Source organism: Solanum stenotomum, chromosome 4, assembly GCF_019186545.1.
Source record: "Solanum stenotomum isolate F172 chromosome 4, ASM1918654v1, whole genome shotgun sequence".
NCBI classification, from domain to species: domain Eukaryota; kingdom Viridiplantae; phylum Streptophyta; class Magnoliopsida; order Solanales; family Solanaceae; genus Solanum; species Solanum stenotomum.
In genome coordinates this window covers 61,965,276-61,971,837 of record NC_064285.1, presented here as the reverse complement: position 1 = coordinate 61,971,837, position 6,562 = coordinate 61,965,276, and the positions used below count along the sequence as shown (strand labels likewise).

The following is a 6,562-nucleotide window of genomic DNA, read 5'->3' as shown; positions in this document are numbered from 1 at the left end:
CCCCCCCCCCCCCACAGAGACACTACTCTGATCCTGCAATTGTGAATACCACATTATAATTGCGAGAAACGCTCTAGACTTAGGTTTTAAAAAATCAAACATTGTATATGCGAACAAAGATCTTGCACTTGTGAGATTCTTTAGAAGATTATACTTCAGAATCGTGAGTAGCACCATATACATTAATTGACAAAAACTACTACATTCAGTCAAGCTCTTATTGAATCCTCGAGATTTGTTCAAGACTCCATGGAAATAGGAAATGTGTATATTAACTAAAAACCACACTTAGGATATGCTGGAACCGCCAACTCACCAATTCTGGATCGTCTAGATGGAATATTAACCGTGGTCAATCTTAAGTTTCTTAAACTCAAAATTTTCAACCAATAAAGAATCCCTTAGTCCTTGCCTTGGGAGAAGCCCGTCAAACTCACATTTTAAATCACTCCCAAACACTTTGTGATCCATACAACCTATCCAAATAATTCAAAATTTCCTTTTTGGAGCTAACAGAACAGTCAAAATTCAACTTCGAGAGCATTTACCTGGAATGTTAATTTTAGTCAAATTTACCAATTTTCAAAACTACAAATCTCATCAAAATTTGTTTGATCACTTCAAAAATCACGTCACTCATCCCTATATATAAAAATGACATACATAAGCTGTAAAAAGGGATAAAATAGAAAGAAAAAAAACATAACAAAAACACAAAACAACCATAAGGGTGATTACATTTACCAATAATTTCAAGATTCACTTCAAACTCAAGAAATTAAGGATCCTCCTTATTGTCATGTTTTTCATTTATGGGTAAACCATTCTCTCAAGTACATTATCGAGCAATAGAAGTAATAATATATGCACATGCACATATGTAAAAGGGAACTAAAAAAAATACATTCATGTTTGCACATGCACAAGTGTAACATTTGATTTTCATCCAAGGATCCTTTTTTTTTACTTCACTTTGAAAAGAATGACCTGCTTCCCTTTTTAGTCTATTTAAAAAAGAATGTTTCCTTTTCTTTTTGACAACACTTAAATTTCATATTTCTATGCGGCATGTTTAAAACAACGAGATTAAAGGATAATTTAATATATTTGACACAAATTTTATTTAGGACCACAAAATTGAAAAGTTTTTTATTTTTACTTTTCTAAACTCTGTCATTTTGGTACATGTCAAACTATGCCAATATTTTACATTTTTTTGGGATAGGGGGGCTGTTAGGGGGTGGAGTAAAGTGATAAATTTTTGTTTTTTTATTTTTTATTTTTCAAGATTTTAGCAAGATTTCTATTATAATATGGGTAAATATGGTTACCCATATTATCCATTGGGTAACTCATTTTTACCCATTTAAAATGTGAGTCCAGTCGAGTAACTTACCAATTTTTATTTAACTTGTTTTTTAATCAACTCATATTCGGCTCAACTCGCTCGTTTGCCACTCCTAGATGTGACTTTTACTTCAAGGTACATCACTGTGCTTAATCTATCAGATAGTCGGGATTTATGAAGGACTCATAAGAATCATAAACCTGGTAGGCATGCCAATCCAATCTTTATAACATATGCATATGTGTGCTTCAATCAAAATGAAATGTAATGCATGCGTCCAATAGCGATGCCATAATATTAATACAAATTCAAGATATAATGAATATGAATCAAGTAAATCACATATCCTTTAAAATATGCTTACGAGTCATGGAATTCAATCCAAACGAGGAAAATAAACAAATAACTCATATCATGCTGCTGGTACCTATCTAAATGCTCGTCATCTCATTTATACAGATCTTTCCTACCCATTACCCCATTTGTTCAATTAAATATTACACTAACACTTCATAAAGAGTCAAAGAAAGTCTCAATTCTTCTTAATCAAAACCTAAAAAATTAAAATTTGATTTTTCCTTTCTTTAAAAACTCTGAACAATCCCAAATCTAGTCAAATATACAATCGATATAGTAAATGATATTGTAGTCACCTATCTTTCCATGAAAAGAATCGGCTCAAAATGTCAACTTCGAGACATACAGGTGCCGAATCTGAAAATTTCTTTCAAAATAGTTTTATCCATATCTTGCGAAACTCATAGATAAAAAGTTAGCTAAAATGAACCATTAATTAACACCTAAATATAAATAAAGAAATACATAAAACTCACTTTGGGGAAAAAATTCCTCGATTCCCCAATTTAAAATACTAATTTAATCTTTATTTCGACAATAGATTGGTGGGGGATGTGTCGATGAAAGGTTAGATTCCAATTGTGAATGGATCATTCCCATTGTGAATGGATCATTGCAATTGTGAGGAACCGGATCCCGACCAAGTATCACAATTTTGAACCAACCATCATCATTGCAAACCTCTCATCCCCCCCCCCCCCCACAGAGACACTACTCTGATCCTGCAATTGTGAATACCACATTATAATTGCGAGAAACGCTCTAGACTTAGGTTTTAAAAAATCAAACATTGTATATGCGAACAAAGATCTTGCACTTGTGAGATTCTTTAGAAGATTATACTTCAGAATCGTGAGTAGCACCATATACATTAATTGACAAAAACTACTACATTCAGTCAAGCTCTTATTGAATCCTCGAGATTTGTTCAAGACTCCATGGAAATAGGAAATGTGTATATTAACTAAAAACCACACTTAGGATATGCTGGAACCGCCAACTCACCAATTCTGGATCGTCTAGATGGAATATTAACCGTGGTCAATCTTAAGTTTCTTAAACTCAAAATTTTCAACCAATGAAGAATCCCTTAGTCCTTGCCTTGGGAGAAGCCCGTCAAACTCACATTTTAAATCACTCCCAAACACTTTGTAATCCATACAACCTATCCAAATAATTCAAAATTTACTTTTTGGACCTAACAGAACAGTCAAAATTCAACTTCGAGAGCATTTACCTGGATTGTTAATTTTGGTCAAATTTACCAATTTTCAAAACTAAAAATCTCATCAAAATTTGTTTGATCACTTCAAAAATCACGTCACTCATCCCTATATATAAAAATGACATACATAAGCTGTAAAAAGGGATAAAATAGAAAAAAAAAAAACATAACAAAAACACAAAACAACCATAAGGGTGATTACATTTACTAATAATTGCAAGATTCACTTCAAACTCAAGAAATTAAGGATCCTCCTTATTGTCATGTTTTTCATTTATGGGTAAACCATTCTCTCAAGTACATTATCAAGCAATAGAAGTAATAATATATGCACATGCACATATGTGAAAGGGAACTAAAAAAAATACATTCATGTTTGCACATGCACAAGTGTAACATTTGATTTTCATCCAAGGATCCTTTTTTTTTACTTCACTTTGAAAAGAATGACCTGCTTCCCTTTTTAGTCTATTTAAAAAAGAATGTTTCCTTTTCTTTTTGACAACACTTAAATTTCATATTTCTATGCGGCATGTTTAAAACAACGAGATTAAAGGATAATTTAATATATTTGACACAAATTTTATTTAGGACCACAAAATTGAAAAGTTTTTTATTTTTACTTTTCTAAACTCTGTCATTTTGGTACATGTCAAACTATGCCAATATTTTACATTTTTTTGGGATAGGGGGGCTGTTAGGGGGTGGAGTAAAGTGATAAATTTTTGTTTTTTTATTTTTTATTTTTCAAGATTTTAGCAAGATTTCTATTATAATATGGGTAAATATGGTTACCCATATTATCCATTGGGTAACTCATTTTTACCCATTTAAAATGTGAGTCCAGTCGAGTAACTTACCAATTTTTATTTAACTTGTTTTTTAATCAACTCATATTCGGCTCAACTCGCTCGTTTGCCACTCCTAGATGTGACTTTTACTTCAAGGTACATCACTGTGCTTAATCTATCAGATAGTCGGGATTTATGAAGGACTCATAAGAATCATAAACCTGGTAGGCATGCCAATCCAATCTTTATAACATATGCATATGTGTGCTTCAATCAAAATGAAATGTAATGCATGCGTCCAATAGCGATGCCATAATATTAATACAAATTCAAGATATAATGAATATGAATCAAGTAAATCACATATCCTTTAAAATATGNCTATATAAAGAGGTCTTCATAAGACCAAAGAGACATACACACATACATACACACAGAAATACATAGTTGCTCTTCATTGGTGATCTGCAAGTCTTCCGCATACAAAGAAGTCTTCGCTCCAAGTATTGAGCCGCAAGTATTCCGCCAAATCAAGAACATCGGTGGAGAGAAGAATCAGGGGATTACATATCTTTTTAAGAGATTTTATAAAGATTGTAACCTTCGCATTAATTCAAATACAAATATTATTGTTTGCTTGCTATTTTTCTTTTCATGTTTACTGTATTTCAGGATTGAAACTTTAGACGCTTACAAATTGGCACGCCCAGTGGGACAATCTTTACCTCTCATCTCTTCTCTTCAAGACAACCAAAGTTCAAAAACACCAAGATGACTTTCAAGAAGATCAACTCGAAATCCACATTTGCATCCAAATCTGAATCTACATCCGTATCCGCATCTGGATCAAAATCTCCATCTGCAATAAAATCTGAATTGACATCGAAATCCATATCTGCATCTGCAAAAACTGATGGATCCAAGTTCTGCATTGATGTCGAAAACATCCTCATTGTTGCTGCGGGAAGCATGGGACCTATCATAACAAGGAACCAAGCCAAATTGTTGGGACAACAAACCTCACGAGTGGCGTTTGAATCTGCTACTGTCTTTGGTTTGTCTCCAAAACATATGAAGTATCTTACAAAAGCTGCAAAGGAAAATATTGTTGAAATGGTCGAGTGGGTTCTTGCCCAATTGAGCCCATCTACATACGAGAAGTCCTTCGCTTCGACTGACAATGATGTTTTAAGTACGGGATCTACCCCGCGTAACATGTTTTCATCTCATGTTAAGGAAAATCAACGCTACTCTCCGCCACCTACTATGGTAATGCACGCAATGGTGACTAACACTTCATCCGTAGAAGAACAACTTGTGAGCTTGACAAGAGCTATTGTAGGCTTGACTAAGTATGTTCAAGATCAAGATGCTCGAATTGTTAAGCTAACTGATAGGGTGGAGGGCATGATGGATGAAGAATCAAGCCACGCACCTAGAAAACGTTCGAAAGTCCAAGAGACAGTCGATCGCCCCACAAAGTATGTTGAATATGCTAAAGAGATCCAAGTTTCTTCAAAATGAATGATCCCGATCAACCAAATCAGGGAGTTTATCATGGGTACCATTAAAGACAAGTACGAGGTTGCTACAAAATCCTCCTTGACATATGTAAGGCCATACACTGCAAGGATTGATAGTTTGAAAATGCTTGCCGGTTATCAACCTCCAAAGTTTCAGCAGTTCGATGGTAAGGGAAGCCCAAAGCAACATGTGGCGCACTTCATTGAAACCTGCAACAATGCTGGAACATACGACAATTACCTCGTCAAACAATTTGTTCGCTCTCTTAAGGGCAATGCTTTTGATTGGTACACGGACCTTGAGTCTGGTTCCATTGATAGTTAGGAACAAATGGAGCAAGAATTTCTCAATTGCTTCTATTGCACAAGACATACTATAAGCATGGTGGATGTCACGCCCCGAGCTACCCCCGAGACGCGGACACGGGACCTAGGATCACAAATGATCCCAAGCTAACCCTACTGGCATGATCATAAGCATACTAAAGAAAATAAACTGATGCGGAAGCTAAATCATAAATAAATCTGAAAAGATGGGGAATACCCATATACTATAACTGAGATATATCAAATCTGAGAGTTTAATAAAAAAGAGATATCAAACTCAAAATACTACTGAATCTAACTATGTCTGGATTAAGCCTCTAAATTGACTAGAAATGTTGGGACATGCCCCAACTAGATCTAGCAAAATTGAAACTAAAGACTTAAAGCGATAAAGATAAACATGTCACTAGTCCTCGAAGAATAAGGACTCACCACTGATGTTGCTGAACTGGAGATCGGGAACCGATCTAAGCGTGATCTGGATGCTGAGAACCTGAACCTACATCACGAGAAGATGTAGCGCACGTATGCGTTAGTACTTGAAAGGTACTGAGCATGCAGGATAGAGTAAAGCTGAAATAACACATAACTGAACAAGGCATACTGAGCAATGATATAATCTGAAAATGATATAGATACTGAAAATACTGAATACTGAGCTAACTAAATGCAATGACCAAATTTATAACATGCTGGGACTGAATACTGACTGTACTGAAATATGGTCAATGCAATAGAGTCTGACTGAACTGTGGGAGCTACTAATAACCGACATAAAACCACATGAGCTAAATGTGGAGTCCGATGTATACGCCCCATCGAGAGGACCCAATATACCCTGCCAGAGGTATAGAGGCATGCTGGCGTGATCACTAAACTGATGTTGCCCACAGAGGGGACTTACACCTACGTGGCTCGTAGTTCTGGGACTATATGGGTACGCTGAAACCCTAGTCCAACTCGGTATTATGCTACTCCCAATGAATTAAGT

General features: G+C 35.2%; 1 protein-coding gene across 1 annotated transcript in view; it reads left to right on the top strand.

The window, feature by feature from the left end:
- Positions 1 to 6,562, top strand: part of LOC125863338 (cytochrome b6-f complex iron-sulfur subunit, chloroplastic) — a 324,107-nt gene that overhangs the window by 283,921 nt on the left and 33,624 nt on the right. The gene's annotated exons all lie outside the window — the stretch shown is intronic.